The sequence below is a fragment of the Engraulis encrasicolus genome, unplaced genomic scaffold (genome assembly GCF_034702125.1).
Source record: "Engraulis encrasicolus isolate BLACKSEA-1 unplaced genomic scaffold, IST_EnEncr_1.0 scaffold_49_np1212, whole genome shotgun sequence".
In the NCBI taxonomy this organism is placed as follows: domain Eukaryota; kingdom Metazoa; phylum Chordata; class Actinopteri; order Clupeiformes; family Engraulidae; genus Engraulis; species Engraulis encrasicolus.
This window is the reverse complement of record NW_026945808.1, coordinates 536605-557698: the sequence shown is the minus strand read 5'-3', so window position 1 is coordinate 557698 and position 21094 is coordinate 536605.

Below are 21094 nucleotides of genomic sequence, written 5' to 3'. Positions count from 1 at the left end.
TGGGGGCAGGCGTTTGTTTACATTTCACCATGAATTCACTTCTACTTTTACCTTTGACACCTCTAGTAAGCTACTCTCTGTGTTGAGGTATTACAAATGTTAGAGCAAGATTACATAGGCCTACATGGGCCACATTTCTGTATACGGTTTACCCCCTGTTGTTGATAGCTGAACAATACACACTGCCTTAACAACTGATCATGTTAAATAGCCAGCGCTTAAACCGACCATTGCATTACCCAATACAGACGTATACTTAAAAGCAGTTACATTAAAAGCAAGGACTTTCACAACGAACGAAGATTAGACCAGAGAGAGAGGTTAATAAATTGTGGAGGTTACACTCCGCCATTCCGACACACCGCCATTCCGACATTGATTTCTTATTGCATTTTGGGCCATTTCAGGGGGGAAAAACGGGCATGTAGCCGATGAGTCTGCACCAGTTGCTGCACTCATTGTCTCCACTCCTTTGCGCTTGTAAACACTTGCAACAATGTCAAAAAGACATGAAAGGTGATGTTTGAGTGTTTGCTAACAAAACAAGCTAAAGGGGGCTTCTAACCTTAAACAATACCTAGCACAAGGAAGGCATACAAGGTGCGGGGACATCAGGTGTTGCAATCTTGTTAGCCTACTGTCGGAATGGCGGTGTGTCTGAATGGTGATTGCCCCCCATTGTGGAACCAACCTGTAGTATGCCTGTCAAAAAACAAGTTCCTCCACCGGGTGACTTCAGCAGCAGCACATCTGAAAAGACAATGTAGAAAAAAGCAGATTCACTCGATTGCTTCAGTAGTAGGCTAGAATTACAGTGAGTCCAACACTTTCCGTGACAGACAGATATTGCTAGATAGTGCTCTGCTTTGTGCCGATAGGTAGAAGATGCTCCATGCCTGAGTTAGCTAGCTCCCGGCTTTTGCTAGCTGTCGTTGGGCAGTTAGCTGGGATTGCTAGTGTTGTTGTTCTTTGATTGAAATTCCCTTGGCATTGATATCTGAAAGTGAATTTCAACCACAGAACAACACTTAATCAACCGTTACTGAGTATGAGGGTAGCAACTAAGATTAAATGTCACAGTTGTGTGTCACAGACGTTTGTGTTTTAGCTCCTATCTAAGTTTCAGCGCATAACACGGAAACCGACGGTCACAGACCTATGAAATCAACATGAAAACCGATAACACAAAATGCCTCATCTCTTAAGTCATCGGCGGTTGTATTTAATATAAAAACGTGTCAACTGCACTTACCTGCATAAACTGAAGTCTGACACACACTGGCGCTGGGGAAACTGAAGTGAGGCAAGCACGAGTTTCTCTTGACAGTTGATTTTGGCAGTCTTTTGGGTTGCCGTAAGCGCACCAATGTAGAACGTTGCTGTCCCGCTCTCCACCCGAGGTTCAGATTAACCTGACACATGCCATAACCTGGCCATAACTCATTCATTCACAGTCCGCGCGTTTTAATGTGTTGTGGGAAGCCATAAACAACCCATATTTTAGCCAAATCTTTGTTTTTTTTGCTTTCCAGAGGAACGCCCCAATTCACTGGCGCCCAGGTCAACCATAACCATGCCAAAATTTTGCCAAAAGCTTATGGCTTGCCAAAAGGAAGCCATAAATTGCAGATATCTGCCAAAACAAAGCCAAAATATCTGCTATCTGGGTCGTGGCTGATGTTAAACTGGATATGCCTATAGTAGGGTGATTCGGTTCTTTTTCTGCGTCTTGCCATTCTCTGAAAGTACTCAAACTCTCTTCTAGCCTAGCAATGAAGCGAAAACACTTCTGACAAATTCGAAACGAACGCTCCTGGACATTTGCTAATGTCAACCCGATTTCTGCCAGCCGTTCCTCGATTGATTTTGCATTAGTGTCCTTCTGGAAAATCCTGCTGTTTGTAATGACACCTTTTATCCTGAGATTTTCCTTGCAAAGACGACATCGGTCATTTACAGCCATTATGTTCTCTGCTAGTCTCTTCTCTAACACGCTGTAACCAGGGCTCTAAATTAACTTTTTCCACCACCAGCCAATTTGGCTAGTGGACATTTTTTCTTACCAGCCAAACAGAAGTTCAACAAGCCATTTTTTTTATCTCGCCAAAATAAACTATGCTTTAGGCTAGTTTTTTTTATTTTATTTTTTTTATTATGGTCATTTTGTTCAACTATTTCTACAACACAGATACACCATAGGCCTGCATAAGCTACTATATGCCTACATAATAAGCATATTATAGGCTAAATATTTTTTTCATTATTTTTTAACTTCTGCTTTATTTTTTACTTTCATTACTTAGGCATAATCAATTTGATTAGTTTTTGTTCAATTCCTCTGAAAACAGCTGAATCACATCACACAAGCCACTCACATAACAGACCTTTAACATACAGTAACCAAGCACACAGCTTAACACTACAAAACCTCACATAGGCCTACGCACACCCCAAGGAAGGAGAAGAGATGAGAGGAGAGAGGAGGAGCTCTTCTCTACCATGCGCAACAAAATGACAAGAAGCCTAGTTTAAGTAAAAGTAAATAATATCTCTGGAATATTCGCTTCCGTTGTTACTTCGACAGCTTCGTCGTTGGTTGCTTTTTTTCTTTCCGATGGCGTGGGCTTTCCAACTTAGTTGCGCCAGGACTCGGAACATTTCAGAAGACAACTGAACTGACAGCTACGGTCACACTACTCTGACAGTCAGCTCTCCTCCTCTGCCCTTGTCGCTATTTCGTTCCACAGCCACTCATTTTTTAACGTCACTATTATTACGGTTACAATTACTAGGCCTACTAGCATTCACCAACGCACAGAACCTTGCGCTAACCCCCGTCACATTCTCATCACTCGCACAAAACATAGTCTACAGAACAGAAGTAGCTCTATGCATAATCTGCGTAACTCCTGTTATTGAAACGGCCAGGGCCTCGCTGCTTCAAAAATGCAGCCTGTTAGCCTACAGCAATGTTCTCATAGCAGTAGTGACGTTAAAAAGGTTGTAGCGAAAGCGACGAGAGCATAGGAGGAGAGCTGCCTGTCAGAATAGTGTGAGCGCAGCTTAGCTGACAGAATGTTTTCAATCCTGGCGCGCGCAGCAGCATGGAGTTGCCGCTCGCTGCACTGGAAAGCCCACTGTGGGAGGCTACGTCGTGACGCTAGTGTCCATGGGTAATGTAGGAAATCTCGCCGTCTAACGTTCGTCAGAGCAGCGGTTTACCGTTCATAATTTACTGTACTCGGGAACTACTAGCCAAATTGGCGGGTAGGTATTTTTTTCTACTAGCCAAAATGAAGTTTCACCCCTGTTTGGCGTGTTGGCGTGTGTTAATTTAGAGCCCTGGCTGTAACTGTTTTGATTCCCGACCTGTACGACCTGGCGGCGCTTAGGTGACGACACGTCCTACGTCACAAAGCTTCAACGTGAGTGGTCGAAGTGCCATGTCATTCATATGAGGTTGCTCCAACCACGTGCAAGCATCTTTTGACTAAACCACGCCTGCGGAGAGGCGTGAGAGGGCAGTGTACCAGTAGCCTGTTACTTACAGGCTACTGGTTCACCAGGAAACCGGTAGCTACTGGACCAACTAGACTTTAAATTTGCACGCACTGCACACTACTTGTGAATGCACCTCGAACTAAGCTTACATTTTGACTTGATTACTTTGATTGCGACTGCATTTTTTGCGAAGTCATTGCGAAGACAGCGGTTTGGGAAACGCCAAAACAGCTCAAACAACGACGTCCTTTAAACCACATGAGCTAGCAAACCGAGTGGCTATTTCACTATCGGATCCAAGAGGTTTCCTGTTAGCAATGCAAACTCCCGCATTTGAACGTTTTAAACAGCAGTCCATTTCGAAAAGCTGTAAGAATTGTTGGCACAGAACATCCGACTGGGAGATGAGGCATGCACGCTTTGTAACTGTTGCCACCAGGGATCTGTGCGAAGCGATTCTGTTTTTTTTCTGAGCTACGGGAGCAGAGATGGCTCAATCTTAGCCAACACGGAATTCAAGCAACATTGACCGTCTTTTTTGAAGTGCGTTCCCAATGGAGTTTGATGCTGTCTATCAGACAGGCTGTGGAAAAAATGAGCAGCTCTCACAATCATGCACTCGAACTCAGAAGCAAAATGCGAATGAAAGGGTTGAATGCATACTCTTATTTTTCTTTCTCGCACAGTCAAAATTTTAGGCTCAATATGCGACCAATTGGTCTTAATGTACAGCCCTGTCTATGTGCAGCTGACCGCGAGCCAAACGATTACCAATGTCGGCATGAAGCGCCTGTTTTGAAATACGGTATAAACGGCAGCGTGACTAGAGTTTGAAAAAGTCATCTGTGGCTTTGTTTTCAAATCGGTCAGATCGTTGCAACACAAAATGAAACTCACCCTAGCATCTCCTTGATTGGGCGTCAGACTAGAACTATGCCACGAGCAGTGCAGTCTCTCCTTTTTTTTTGCTCCAGCAACGACCATAACAAATGACAAAACATTATCATTCTTACAGGAGCTTTGGACTGTTGTGCTTAGGCAGGTGTAGTAGGCAGGCCTATGATTTCTTACTTGGGCAGGATGAGCATTTATCCATCTCCATAGAGAGCATGTTGATACAAATTTGTCTTCATGATGATTTCACGACCTAATTTGCTATAGGCTGGCCTAGGCCTATTCATTTTCATTTCTGACTGTACATTAGACAAGCGAACTACGGTATATAACATTGGTGAATAATAGCAGAATTAATGTAATACAACATGAAGTATAATGGTTGCTTATAGCTTGTAGTAAAAGATAACCTATAGTATGAATATGTTTATTGTTTACATATTTGTAATATAGGCTATGTAATATATAATATAATATGCCATAGTCTATAGTATAAATATATACAGTAATTACATATTTATAATATAGGCTACGTAATATAGCCTGTAATATAACCAGGGCTGTAGTACTCGAGTCCGGACTCGGCCCGAGTCCGGTCTCAAGTCCGTTTTTTATGGACTTGGACTTGTCTCGGACTCTATATTGTTTGGACTCGGAATTGTCTTGGACTCGGACAATGGTCTTGCCAAATTAGGCTTTTGGACTCGCCGGGCCTTTCATTAAGTTTTGTTTAGAACACTGGCCATCATAGATTGTTAAGTGGAGCTTGAAATCCAATAACAAACAAGTTTGTCTTCACATCCATGCCATATAGGTTATCTTCTAAGGTTCACACTATTGACATTCATCCTTTTCATTGTCAAACACTGACCGACATGTGACTCGGACTTGACTTGGACTCGAACCTTTTTGGACTCGGTCTTGTCTCGGACTCGAACCTCTTTGGACTCGGACTTGTCTCGGACTTGACTAGTACTGGTCTTGGACTTGTCTTGGACTCTACAAAGGTGGACTTGACTACAGCCCTGAATATAATACGCCCCCACCCCCCGCGCGCGATTGGTCATTGTTTTTTCGGTCCTGGAAATTCAGAAAAAGGTTTTGGAAAAGTCATGGAAAAGTCATGGAAAAAAATTGGTGAAAAAGTGTATGAACCCTGTGAAANTCCTTCAGGCACTTTTAGTAAAACAATGGAAACTGGTCCACATTTACTTCTTGATGTGCTCATTTATATTAGAAATTGAGGCATTGTGGGAAAAAACACATTTTCAAAATGGCCAACTAAGATAGTGTTTATAAGAAATTAAAATATTTTGGCATTGCATATAATTAACACTCACAAAATACCATTGACAATGATTAAACATTATTGGCATGTTATCAAATGAAGTGATGCATAAACGATACATGGTTTTGCCCAAACTGTGTCTGCCACCACCACAATAGATTATTTCCTGTAATGTGATAACTTTAGAATAGGTGCAAGAGTTTGCACCACCTCTTGTGTTCTACCACTCTATAATAGGTACATGAACTGATTAAGTGTTAAAGCCTTACACTTTGAAGATTGCAGACTTTGTTTGCATTATAGGTTTTGTACAGATGGACAGATATGTATGAAATGTTCTGTGCTAATACTCTTCAATAGGTACACTGATTGCATTATTGAGGCCTCAAATAGGTAATACGGCAGTACAAATCCAAGGCTTTTGAGGGGCTTGTGGGATGTACAGCACCTCATAGCGCTTAGTGATAACTGCATAGGCCTTGTACAAATTTCAAAGGGGCCAGGATTTAAAGATTGTTAGACAGAAAGTTCACTTGATTTGTTAATTCATGGACATTGTTATGATTGCTTACTTCAAAGAAACTAATAGTTGATGACTACTTCTAGCTGCACAAGGTTTTCAAACAAACTGCAATCCTGCATCCAATGCAAGTTGTATGGTATATCTTGCCTGGTTAACACAAGTTGATCTCACAAGTGAGATTATACAATTTTATACAATTTCTCAGAGTAAAGTTGTGATTTACAATTGCCCATGGCAGTTTATAGGTCGTTAAGAATGTGGTATTTGGCATATGTGTAGCCCATATCCAATCATGTCAGTTGTATCTATTCAAACAAACTGCAGCCATCGCCTTTACACCCCTACTCATTCACCTGATTGCACCCCAAGATCTGGTACCCTCACTGAGGGATGGAATCCATGCTACATTTCAGATCAGAACAATTGTGTAAAGTAGTAGGATTTCTCTAGCCAGGCTGCGCCCTCCTAGTGACGCAACACCTTCGGCGGCGCTGCTTCTAGTCAGGCCTCAAACTCGATTAACACCACAGATACTCTAGGAAGACCAGATATCCCACTGGTTGATTTCACGGTGTATTTCCGGTTGCCGAAACGAGGCAGGTTTGTATTAGTTCTATGGCAGATTTAGAACTGAAGGGGCAGTTCCACCCTTGTCCACGTGGTGGCCCGGAGACCAGAATGAATGGAGTCCTATGGAGCAAAACCCCTCATGGTGCCTTTATCTCAGTATATGATTTTTTCTTGTGTAATTCGGATGTTGCTTTCGAAAGACTATATATAGAAAATACCCACGGCTGAGTTTTAGATCTTTTGAGCCACGCATATGCTTAAAAAGTGATTTTTAAGTGTCTAGCTCCATTGGGTCCCATTCATTCTGGTCTCCGAGAACCATAGAACTAATACAAACTAATACAAACAACTGGGCTTAATAGCGAGTGGCTAGGCTGTTCTTATAAGGGCTGTGTTAACACCGTTACCCAGCTCCGGAAAAATCGGGAACTGGGTAGAGGCTTGACGTAGGAGAAATGCGACCGTATCCATGGATACAATACACAGAAGCGCTTTGTTCGTTTTTACCGACACTGACAGAGAGAGATAGATAATAATATAATATAATATAATATAATATAATATAATATAATATAATATAATATAATATAATATAGTATAGTTAATTATAGTATAGTATTCGCCTTATTCACCCGGAACGTTGTAAAGACGTTGAGAGGGGTACATTTCAGGGGTACACTCGGCTACACACCCAGCTGTTATGGCGCCTCACTGTGTGCCCAAATGTACGTCCTTAAAGAGAAAAATATCCTACCGTGGACAGACTTTCCACCGTTTCCCGAAAGAGCAGGCACTTCGGCGTGAATGGATACATCACATCAAGAGGGATCCTGGTCCATATTTCAAGGTAAGATGCGAAATTATGTCCAATCATACGCAGAGCTAGCACAAATAAGCTAGCTCGCCAAACTTGTCATGACTCATGTAGCCTAATGAAGCGAATGCCTCGACGAGATAACAAAACATATGTATGTGTAATTACACAACGCTACATTTATGTGATATTTCCAGATCGCTTTTTCAAGATTATGCTTTCAATTTTGTTGTAAGCGACCCGATGGCCACCGATGGTGCGCTACCAGAACCTGTAGCATAGGCCTAGGCCTACTTGTGCCAAAATCAAGTTGTTTTGCTAACGAACTAAAATACATACATCCTGGTATATATGGTTATAGATCAACGCTGAGACCAAGGTTTGCTCTTAGCACTTTGAGAAGCAGTGCTTTGTGAAGACCGACAGTGGTATCACAAAGCTTATAAAGGATGCTGTGCCAACTTTGTTCGCCTGGACTTCAGAGAGGCCAAAGAGGAGCCATTCGCAGACCTAGGTTAGTTTGTTCAGTCAATTTTCAACTGACATGTTTTAATCAACCCTCTTGAATTAAAAAAGAGAATAGCTTGACAAAGGAATACATTTTAATTTAGACAAAAGACTTAGGAGAATGAATGCATGTGTTGGAGATATTTGTTTGCATTGATCATGTCCTCCTGAGTCATGAGCCAAAGATTTCATACTGTGATGTAATATTACATTTCACTTAGCTGGCACTTTCATTTTATTCAAAGCGACTTAGTTATTACCATATTTGTCAGGGTATGGTTACAGTCCCTGGAGCAATGTTAGGTGCCTTGCTCAAGGGAACTTCAGCCATGGAGAGGTCAGGGGGATTCGAACCTGCAACCCCTAGATTGAAAGACCAACTCTCTAACCACTAGGCCACGGCTGCCCTACCACTAGGCCACGGCTGCCCTGTGTATGTTATGACTCTCCTGTCCTGTGTGTTTCTTTTTTCAGTACGGATTCCGTGGAGGTGGATGAAAACCAGCCTGATGAAAACCAGCCTGATGTGGGAAGGGATGCCTTGAGGTAAGTTAATGAATTGTATTTAGTTGTGCCATAGTTTGTAATTCATTACTGCATTCAGTTTTATACCAGTTAGGAATTGACAGTTTGATCACAACTAGTAGTGTTGTCTTTTTGCCCCTCCAGCACAGATGTACCTCCTCCACACCCGTACCATGATTATGCTGTTCCACCGCTGACACCAGAGGAACAACTTGAGGCGGCTCGCAAGCACATCATTGAGCAAGACAAGTTAATAGCACAACTTAAAGATGAAGTGTTCAGTGTGTCAAGATTCCAGTGTGATGATGGTCAGATGTCATTTTACACAGGATTCCCAGACTATGCCACCTTTAAAGCTGTATATATGGCTCTACAGCCCACAGCCACAAGCATGTTAGGATGGAGTCAGGCTCAAAGGCTTAAACAGAGGTACAGGTCATTAGACAGGCATTTAATATCTGCAAACTAGCAACTATGGACCAGTTCTTTCTCTTTCTCTGTTGCCTCAGACAGGGGTTTGCTGAGCAGGACCTTGCGGTGCGCTTTGGTGTGTCACAGTCAACTGTGAGCAGAATCTGTGTCACCTGGGCTAACTATCTATACTTCATGTTAGGATCTCTCCCCATTTGGCCTTCAAAAGCCACAGTAGATGAATGTATGCCTACTTGTTTTCGAAACACTTACCCAGACACCAGAGTCATTCTAGACTGTACAGAAATATATGTGCAAATGCCTAGTTTGAAGGTACTTAAATCCAAAATCTATTCCCATTACAAGGGCAACCCAACTTTCAAAGGCCTGATTGGAATTGCCCCGTCTGGTGAGGTGTCATTCGTTAGTGACCTGTACACAGGCTCCATATCCGAGAAGGAGATTACAGAATTGTCCGGCATCCTGGCAATGCTTGAAGAAGGCGATTTAGTCATGGCAGACAAAGGGTTTCTGATTAAGGAAATGCTATCAAAATTAAATGTCTCCCTTGTGACTCCACCCTTTTTAGGCCCAAGTGGCACTTTCAATGCAGATGAAGTCACAGAAACACAAACGGTCACAAGACTTCGTATTCATGTTGAACGTGCGATAAGGAGAATAAAAGAATTCCACATATTTGATGGCGTCATTCCCATGACACTAGTAGGCTCTGTTAACCAGATGTGGGCAGTGAGTGCAATGTTAACAAACTTCCAAGGCCCATTATTCTGAAATTCTGAAAAATTCAGTCACAAGTGAAACAGGAAACATACATTGAATTGATGTTTATTTGTACAAATCTCTCATGCTTCAAATGTACATGATATTCATGATATATCATCATTTTATACGAAATGTTCTTATACTAAATGTTATTACTATATAATAATGTATTGTAGTATTCATACATCATTTCTCTCTGAAATTGTAATAAACAAACCTGTGAAATGCAACCATTTGTTTTTGTTTACTGACTTTTTGTACAGTGCAGGCAGGAAGGAGGAGACAAAAAAACTATCAAGTTTAGCGTTCATCTCATGGTCATGGGAAAGCTCCACCTGTAATAGATCAGAATACAAAACATTAGAAAAATGTGTACAGCATATGGGTCAAGGACATTTTTTGTGGCAGAGGTCAGGTGATATAATCACAGCTAGTACCTATTGTATTANATTATTTAAATTACTTAATTTGAAATGTACCACCCTGATACTGATGTTTGTAATACATGGCCAGATTCATATTTAGGCCTACAGTCCTTTTTGAAAGTAATTTATGTAAAAGTAGTGTAATGCCATGCATTTTAAACATAGTAATATTGTTGTGTAAGGGATTATTTTGAAAAGGCAGTAAGATGTGATTAGTAATATATTACAGTTTTTTGAGTAACTTTCCCAACACTGGTAATAACTAGAGTAACTAACTCCAAAGGCACCATGACCTCAGTACAAACAGTACAGTAATTATGGACACTCAGTGTACCGAAACTGACAGAGGGTAGAGGAACACTTTGTAACACCGCTTAAAAAACTGTTTCCAATACAGCATGAAGTCAGGTATATTTTGCCATTTTGGAATTATTTTGTCTGCTATGCTTACTTTCTTATCACCTCACCATACATGGCCATCTCTGATCCCCACCTCGACGTTTACCGTAGCCAATGTTATGCGTTTAAACTTTAGGGAGCAGTGTTTTCCTCGACAACCTCTGTCAATGCTCTTTGATCTGAGCAACTGCGATTGGACCATCAACACTTTGCCCTGTCTGGTTATACTATTTTACATGCAACATGTTTAATCACCATAACTTAACGCCATGTTAAACGCGTGGTGCTGATATTATACAAACCCCAACTCCGATGAAGTTGGGACGTTTGGTAAACAGTGAATAAAATCAAAATGCTATCATTTTCAAAACATTCAATCTATTCATTAGATGGAGAATAGTGAAAAGACAACATATTAAGTGTTAAAACCGAGAAAAATATTGTTTTGGGGGACATATGTACTCATTTCTAATTTGATAAATCCAACACGTCTCAAAAGAGTTGGGACGGGGACAATAAATGGCAGCAAATGTCGAGGAAGACTAAAAACAAAACAAAAGACAACACTTAACAGTTAAATACATCAACCGATGAGATGATTTTATATAAAAAACAGTGTTTGTTCCATATCTTCGACATGATTTCACCAGCTTAAATGGTGGGTGTATTCCTTGTCATGTTTTGCAATGTTTTCCTTTCTGTAGTGCTTACAGTGTGACAGGTCTTGACCAAAAACCCACCATTTTATCACCTGCTGGTCCTTATGATGGAGCCAAACTGTTAAAACATAGTAGAGAATGCAATTTGACCTTACTATGTGGCAGTAATCGAAGATCTCCCTTCAAAATATAATGCACGAGTGGCTTTTCATGCTGTTTAAAACCCATTTATACCATTCAGCACTGTATTTAACTCTACAGATGAGTGAGAACATCTTAACCAATGCACTACTGCATCCGCATGCCATCATGGAGGCTGCCTTTTGAAGCTAGCACTAACACAAGTTGGATGGTCCATTTTCACTGTAGCACAGGATGTGCAATGCTCTATTATTGTCAAAAAGAATGGACTTCTACAACTTCTGCTGACTTCTGTAAGCAAAGGACAGTTTCCCATGTCTTCTGGGTCTATTTCAAGTGAGCTCAGGTGCTTAGGAGAATGTTAAACCCCTGTATCATTTTCATGCATTAAGCATTCTTAATATGGTCAATTTTCAATAGCTCTAGCACTCCAGGAATTAGAGTGAGACTACAGCCAATATATATTTCATGATGGCATGAACCTATAAAATGATTTTAATAACAAAAATATGTCTTACATACACTCAATCGTGGTAAATCAAAGGGAATTCAAAAATGTATGTAATAACTATGGTAATTATTCCCTTTGCATCTTTAATTCTGAGTGACTCAGCCTCTCTGTGATGATCTTATACCTGGACACCTATATTGTCCGTCAGTACAATTCATTTTGAAATGTTCTTTTTTGTTGTTTTATCTTATTTGGATGTTTACTAAATTTCACTGATCCCCGTCCCAACTCTTTTGAGACGTGTTGGATTTATCAAATTAGAAATGAGTACATATGTCCCCCAAAACAATATTTTTTCTCGGTTTTAACACTTAATATGTTGTCTTTTCACTATTCTCTACGGTGGCCCATTAGTGACACGGAGGAATTTTTTTTGGAGGGGGGAATGTATGCACTGGAGACTAACACCTTTGCGAGATAACGCAAATCTTTTGCGAGATAACGCAAATCTTTTGCGAGATAACGCAAACCATTTGCGAGATAACGCAAATATTTTGCGTGATAACGCAAATATTTTTGCGAGATAACGCAAATTAAAACTTACATCTGCGGGTTCACCACTTTGATTTGCCGCACACTTTTTGGTCACCGGGGGGCAGTCTGAACCAACACGAGTACGGCTTTGACACACCACAGCTGTAGGGGTAGGCTATTCAATTCACCACTACTGTTGTTGGATAACAGCGAGAGGGATGCTGACAGTCAAAAACATTAGGCTACTACCGCTGGAAGGACGTGCAAGGATACCGTTATTTTATCCATTGTTTTATGTTAAATAAACAACATATTTTAAGAGACACCGTAGCACTTTGCTTTGCGCACGGACACAAGGGGGAATAGGATTTTTTGGACGACACGTGTCTGCACTGAATTAAGGAGGACAGTCGGGACGACTGTTACTGAACGGTTATTTTCAAAGATTAGGCCTATGAAGCATATGAAGATCATTTTGTCATATCAAGACCCACATATTATGTAGGCTAATTTTAACATTGGCCTCGATGTTGAAGTCGTTTGTTGTGGTTCTCCTCTTTTAATGTAGGCTATAGGCTAAATCAAGGCTATCACAGCCATGCAGAGAGCTTAGACCTGTAACAACCCCGACATTTGGAACTATCCAAAGTGGGCATTCATGGTTAATAGTTTTCTCAGACAGACTCGGATTGGATTGGATGTCAGACTTGTATTAATGTTTCTTAACAGCAGTTAAGTCTGAACCAACACACGTAGCTATATAGGGCCTACGGCTTTGACACACTTCAGAGCAACCGCTGCTGTCATTCATTCTCACGATGTCAACAATGCCAGGTAAACAATGGCAAAAAAGTTTGGGAGCTAGGATAGGAAGGCTATACCAGAGACGATCTAAATTTTAAATTAATTAAATAATATTTGGCTAGTTATAGACAGTCCGTGACTCTGGGCCGTCGGCAAATAATTAAAATAATAATTACCAATTTCAAACAGATGATTGCACGACTAGGCCACTGAGGGAATTTCGCCCCCAGAATGTAGGCCTATTTAGACTTCAACTGTTAAACCCAGCAGCACATGTTCGTTGAGGTCGGACCACACAGACAGGGTTCAAATTACTTTTCTGTTATTGTCTTACACTTTCGTTTTAAAATTTACAAACAGTTGAAATACATTTGGCCTAACGGCTATTGGACACCCGCACCCCCCACATGAACCAAGGAGGCCAAGGTTTTCCCCACTAGTAGTACACAGCACAGCAAACCAAAATTAAGTAATGAAATGAAAATACAAAGCACGGCAAACCCACACCGATACCACTGCACACTTGTGTTTTACTTTTACGCACAGCAAACGAGATCTATTTAGGGGTAACCCGCACGCTGAACCAAAAATAAACAAAAGAAAGATACAAATAAACAAAACAACAAACAGAGAACTCTCACTTTCTCCTAAATCACACAAAATAAGAACTGAAAGCAAAGGGGGAAACGTCACACACTTGCGCACGCACGCACACACACACACACACACACACACACACACACACACACACACACACACACACACACACACACACACACACACACACACACACACACACACACAGTCACTCTCCAATATAAACAGCAGCCCGCAGACAGACCAACAGGTGGATTCACAGGTACCACGGACAGCGACCGACTGTCTCGAAGTCGCCGGGCAAGGGGCGCAGCGCAAAAAGCCTGGTTCCTATAACGCCAAGTAGCCTACGAAGTTGGCCTAGTGAACCAATGTGGCCGCGCTTACAGTCGCACCCCCGTCATAGACCAAACTCCACGAAATTGTCCCTCTCTCGTGAAGCGAGGCTCTACACGGGCTCGACTCCCCAGCGGCACCACACACATAAACCAAAGGCATAATTGCCACAAGCACACAAACAATCTGACGGTTCCCTCCGACTCCGAGCAGATTGTGCCAACCTTTTAAAAGCGAAGTTTTAAAACTTCGTGCCAAGTTTTGCCAATTGGTGCCTACTGATCACATGGCGCACCAACGCACGACAGACTTAATGATAAGGCTTAAAGGTACACATCCCATCATGTTCACTGTGAAAAGGTGATCTCGCCACTCTTCACTGATTTTAAACCACTCTTTATTTTGGTGAACTTTATTTGTGAACTTGTGTATTTACTGTGCACCGCGAGGAGCGGGCAGAGCTGGACAGTTGGACACACGCACACACACACCGCTCAGTATCACATTCTCCTCTCCAAGTGCGCACGACACTGCTACACAGGAGCGCGCATCGTTGTGGCAGTATTTTCATCGCGTGATGTCAAGCACTGAAAATGGACATGTGTTGAGTCTGTGGGCAACGATGGGCAATGTTTGTCGATATGATTTGTAACCGGCGTTTTGTTTTGGAAAGGTCCTGGAGAAATGGTACGGGTGAATTGTGATTGTGTGTCTGCATTGGTTAATTGAATAATTGCCTGCGTAGTGAAGGGTATGTAAAACCCAGCTCATTGTTGAGAGTGGGCGAGATAGGCGAAGCAGCTGTTTACCGGAGTGAGCTGTCTTCAGAAACGTTTGTAAAAAGTAGCTGCTGTTGAGCGCAAGTATTAAGTGTCAGAAGTTTGGATTTGACTTTGATTTTGTATTGAGTATTTTTGAGTTGCCAGTCCAACTTGGGTTTATGTCTATGTTGCCCACGAGCACATTTTGTTTTGAGAAAAATAAAAACGCTTCGAAGTTTAATTACGGTTTCCTGATGTGCCATGGAAAATGAAATGGCTGTACCTTTTATAGGCAATATGGTTGTATTTTCAGTTAGCATTTTCATTGGTGGTGTGCCTTGGCATTTTCCCTCGATAAAAGGTGTGCCATTTCAAAAGAAATTGAAAACCAGTGGTAAACAACGGATGGAAATTCTCACGTATGGATGTGCTGTAGAATGGTGGATGAGGTGCATGTGTGTGTGCGCGCGCGTGTGTGCTGGGGGGAGCGCCAGTATGGGTCATACTGGTACAGCAGTAGTTCTCAACCATTTTTTTAACAAAAGCCCCCTGAACCTCATCATAAGCATCCCAATCCCCCCTTGATCCCTCCCAGCGCCCATTGGTTTTAAAATATATATATAATGGACTAATTGCCCCCGATCGCAATAAGCACCAACCCTATCAGCTATCCTTCTCAACTGGCTGTCCAAAGAGGTTATAGCGCTGACGTTGAGAAATATTAGGGAGCGTGTGTGGGGTGCAAAGGATTCTGAACGGGGTGGGCATAAGGGGATATAAGGTGATCAATGAAGGGGTGGGATGGGAGGGCTATGGCCAGTGTGTGTGTGTGTGTGTGTGCTGTGTCCCGCCACACCTCAGAAAAACTGTCCTGTCAGTGTTTTAGTTTGCGCAAGGTTGCGTTAGGCTACGGCCCTTTACGCCCGTTACGCTATGATTTTGGACTGCTTACAACAAAGCCAGATCATCAATGCCAGTGCGCTATCGTCCTTTTGCCAAAATTGACACTTCTCCGTGAATTTTTGAAAGTTGTTAGTCATCTCTGTGAGCTCTGCGTTATATTTCAGCGATAGCCTATCTCTCAGTGCTACATGGTCGGAAACCATGGCACCATGGGGCACGTGGCGGTACGAGTTACATCCAAAAGTAATTTGTGTTCGCTAAAAGCCATCACTGTAAAACTGGTCAACAATTAAAAGCAAATAGCTATTTGATTTCCTCCATTTACCTAAGACCCGATGTCACGTATATCAGGAGGAATTTTCTACCACAGGAAGGACATGTGTCGCTTTCTATCCATTGAGCTGTACTGCGTGAAGTTCCGTGATCTGCCATCATGTCATGCATTAAGAAACATTAATCCAAGTCTGACCGAGAAAACTATTAACCAATGCCCACTTTGGATAGTTCCAAATGTCAGAGTTGTTACAAGTCTAAGCTCTCTGCATGGCTAAGCAGTGATAGCCTACTTGATTTAGCCAATTATAAATTAAAAGAACCGCAACAAACAACAAATTGAAACAACAACAAGTTTCAAGAAAAACAAAGAAAGAATACAGCGTGCTGCCTCAACGTCGAGGCCTATGTTGAAATTAGGCCTACATCATTCACATGTGGGTCTTGATATGACAAAATGATTTTCATAAACTGCTCATCATCTTTGAAAACCGTAAACATTTGTCCTGTCTGCCTTTCTTAATTCTGACATAGGCTACAGAGCTTCTGCATTGCAGACACGTGTCGTCCAACAAATCCTATATTTCCCCTTCTGTCCGTTCGCAAAGCAAGGTGCTCAGGTGGGGGTCCGCTCATTTTTCCGACGCACCATTGGTCCTATGCGTCAATGTTCCGAACATTTCCCATTGATCCTACAGCACTTAGTCTCAGATAACTTTTTACCAATTAAATGAAACCCTTTGTCCCGACAGTCCAATGTTCCGACCAGAAGCTGCTTTAGATCACCGTCATCTCTGAAGCCTACGCAGTGGTCATGCTGCCGTCTGTGACAGGTTAGGTTTAGGGAAAGTTTTGGTCAAGGCACAAATTTAAAACTCAGAAACATTGCAATAGCCTACTGACAGGTTAGGGTTAGGAATGGTTTTGGGTAGGGCACAATTGTAAAACTTGGCAACATTGCATTAATGACAGGTTATGTTTAGGGGTGGTTTTGGTAAGAGCACAGCAAGACCGACTCAGACGGCATCTAGTGCTTGTCGCAGCGCATGCAGCTGAAGTCTACTTGGCACCGGGAAAAGCAGGACATACGACCTGGGATGATGACCAACCCCAAACAGCCATTGGTCGGAACATTGAGCTGTCGGAGCAAAGGGTTTCATTTAATTATTTCGAGTTAGTGGGCAGTAGGATTAATGGGAAATTTTCGGAATATTGACGAATCGGACCAAAGGGGTGTCGGAAAAATGACATGCTACCCTAAGGTGTCTCTCAAAATCTGTTATTTATTTAACATAAAACATTGGATACAATAACGGTATCCTTGCACGTCCTTCCAGCGGTAGTATTCTAATGTTTTTGACTGTCAGCATCCCTCTCGCTGTCATCCAACAACAGTGGTGGTTGAATTGAATAGCCTACCCCTACAACTGTGGCGTGTCAAAGCCGTACACGTGTTGGTTCAGACTGCCCCCCGGTGACCAAAAAGTGTGCTGCAAATCAAAGTGGTGAACCCGCAGATGTAAGTTTTAATTTGCGTTATCTCGCAAAAATATTTGCGTTATCACGCAAAAGATTTGCGTTATCTTGCAAATGGTTTGCGTTATCTCGCAAAAGATTTGCGTTATCTCGCAAAGGTGTTAGTCTCCAGTGCATACATTCCCCCCTCCAAAAAAAATTCCTCCGTGTCACTAATGGGCCACCGTAATTCTCCATCTAATGAATAGATTGAATGTTTTAAAAATGATAGCATTTTGATTTTATTCACTGTTTACCAAACGTCCCAACTTCATCGGAGTTGGGGTTTGTAGACAGGGGAAGTGTATCAAATCTAAACATGTAGGAAGCAGTTGACATTCACATGGCCCGCATGCACACCCATGCCTCGCAGATGCCGTAATAAACAAACAAAAAAACGTTTTTGTGGTGTTACATTTTACACACAGCTCGATGGAAGCTCACCTGAGTAATGCTCTTCCTAGAGCTCAGAAGGCTTCCAGGGCTGGTGCTGCTTGGGAAGCTTGTCCCTGGTCTCTTTTTTATTATGCGTGGCGTTTTGGATGGTGTTGGCTCTGGTCTCTTCTCCGTGGGGGGTTCCGATTCCGATGAGGCATCGTTGGCTCCCGCAAACTCCCTTTCCCATTGCCGAAAAACGGACAGGTCCCGTTCAAGACGAGTCAGAGTAGCCTAGTTTCTACTCATACATCTCCGACAGATTCTGTCTGATTTTACTATGTCCGGTGTAATGGTCAGGCCAATGTTCAGAAATGGTTCTGCTATTGACTGTAAATCAAGTAGGTAGCAGGCTTCACTCAGGTTTCTTGATAACTTTTAAGGGTGCTGTCCCAAATGAATACTTAGAATCAAAGAAAAGGGGGGCGCACCTTGCATCAATTTTTTTCTTTATTTTTCTGTGCACAGACGCGTTTCGGCGTGTGCCTTCCTCAGTGTGCTCAGTGTTTGATTCTGCTATTGACTGTGCCTTCTTCCTTCTGTCAAATAACACATTGCAGTGCGAGTATACACCGGACACTCGCATATTCACGTTACATATCCTGCAGAAGTCATGTCTCTCCATTTTTGGTATTGTTGTTAAGGTGATCGTCGTCGTCCACATCAACTGTCATATTTCGGGTCGCGTAACATACGTCAGAGAAAATAGAGGCCTGATTGGTTTTAACTCCTGCACATCCCGCACAGCCTCGACCAATAGCAAATGGAGGGAGGCGGGACAACCATGCTGCTTGGAAACGTTTATTGTTATGCTCGGGGTCAGACTCAGATCGAATCTCGATTGCAAGTCTATGATAATCAGGCAAGGATTTCACAGGCTATGATATATACTATGGCCAACATCAATCAAACTGCCAATAATGCCTAATTAAAAGATTGACATAAACTTTGAATAAATGGTGAATGGCTCAGTTGGAACAAGTAAACTCAGGGTATGTAAAGTGTGTTTGTGTGTGTGTGTGTGTGTGTGTGTGTGTGTGTGTGTGTGTGTGTGTGTGTGTGTGTGTGTGTGTGTGTGTGTGTGTGTGTGTGTGTGTGTGTGTGTGTGTGTGTGTGTCGCGTGACAACCGGTGCACAGCTGGTGTGTGAATGTGTATGTATGCGTGTATGTCTTTTTTCAAAGCGCTTTGAGTAAACTTCATAGTTGTGATACTGTGCTACATAAATACACATTGCAATGTATTGTATTGTAATATGGGTCAGTCATATTTGATTTTTGTTCATGGCCCCTAATATGAATAAGCATCTAATGTAAAGAAGTAACTATGTGTACCAATTGTCATGCTTTTACCACAAATTACCAGGTAGTTAATATGGGCTGGCCATATTTGATTTGGCGGCCATCTTGAAAACAATGTTTTTTTTCCCCGCGACGCCTCCAATGCTAATATTAATCAGCATATCAAGGACATGTGTACCGATTTTCATGCTTTTACCACCAAGTGTCAGGTAGATTCATTAATATGGGTTGGTCATATTGGATTTGGCGGCCATCTTGAAAACGATGATTTTTTTGTGTCTCCTCCAATGCGAATGTTAATCAGCATATCAAGAAGGATATGTGGACCGATTTTCATGCTTTTACTACCAAGTCTCAGGTAGATTCATTAACATAGGTCGGTCTTATTGGATTTGGCGGCCATCTTGAAAACGATTAATTTTGCGCAACGCCTCCAACGCTAAACTTAATCAGCATATCAAGAAGGATATGTGTACCGATTTTCATGCCTTTACTACCAAGTGTTAGGTAGATAGGTAGATTCATAAATACGAATTGGCCATATTGGTTTTGGCGGCCATCTTGAAAACGATTAATTTTTCATGACGCCTCCAATGCTAATGTTAATCAGCATATCAAGAAGGATATGTGTACCAATTTTCATGCTTTTACTACAAAGTGTAAGGTAGATTCATTAATATGGGTCGGCCATATTGGATTTGGCGGCCATCTTGAAAAAGCAGAAATTTTTCGCGACGCCTCCAACGCTAATATTAATCAGCATATCAAGAAGGATATGTGTACCGATTTTCATGCTTTTACTCAAAAGTGCACGATCAAATCATCCATCCGCTGGACTAGTAGGGTTTTTACCATTAAAATGAATAAGTGGTAAATTACATCTCATCACCCCACCGTCATTGAGATGTGTACGTCCAATCCTTGCTATATAATGGCTTCTGTTGCCACTAATACAGTGATTTGAATGAGTGAAAACTAGATGTCACAGTAGATCAATAACTTAACTATTAGGTATGCTCAGCCAACTCTATTATAAGAGTCCCAAACACCAATATCTATCGATTAATTAACAATTAGTTATCTGCGGCCAACTCTAGTATAAGGGTCCCAAACACCAATAGGCCTATTTATATTTAACCATTAGTTATCCTCAGCCAACTCTAATATAAGGGTCCCAAAGCCCAATATTTATGTATTAATTAACCATTAGTTAAGCCTTACTTTTGTAGTTAAGTATGACCTGATAGCTACTTAACTATTAACTGTGCCCTTACTTATCTATTAGTTAAATAATAATATGCTATTAACTTTTAGCACAAGGTAATAGTTATCTAATAGTTAAGTAACTGCTTACTAATGTTCAACATATGCATTAATAACAATTAATATGTGTCTAATGTGGCATTAAGTAATGATTATTAACCCTTACTTAAGTATTAGGTTGTAGCTACTTTACTGTTAATTATGGCCCCTTATTTGGAAGTGTTACCCCCAAATGTAATGTGATGTAACAGAGTAAATTGTCACTCTCAAAATATTGTTGGTAATGAAATGAAATATGAAAAAAAATGCTGGACAACATATTGTCAAAGCAGAATAATCCACAACTGTTATGTCAAATCAAATCGTTTTTATTCAGAAATCACATGGTAGCCTAAATTTAATACAGCACAGCATTGCAGGACAGAGTGCAGACTATAATCAGCCCGAAGGTCTCTGAATCTATATGGGCTTAAAACATTACA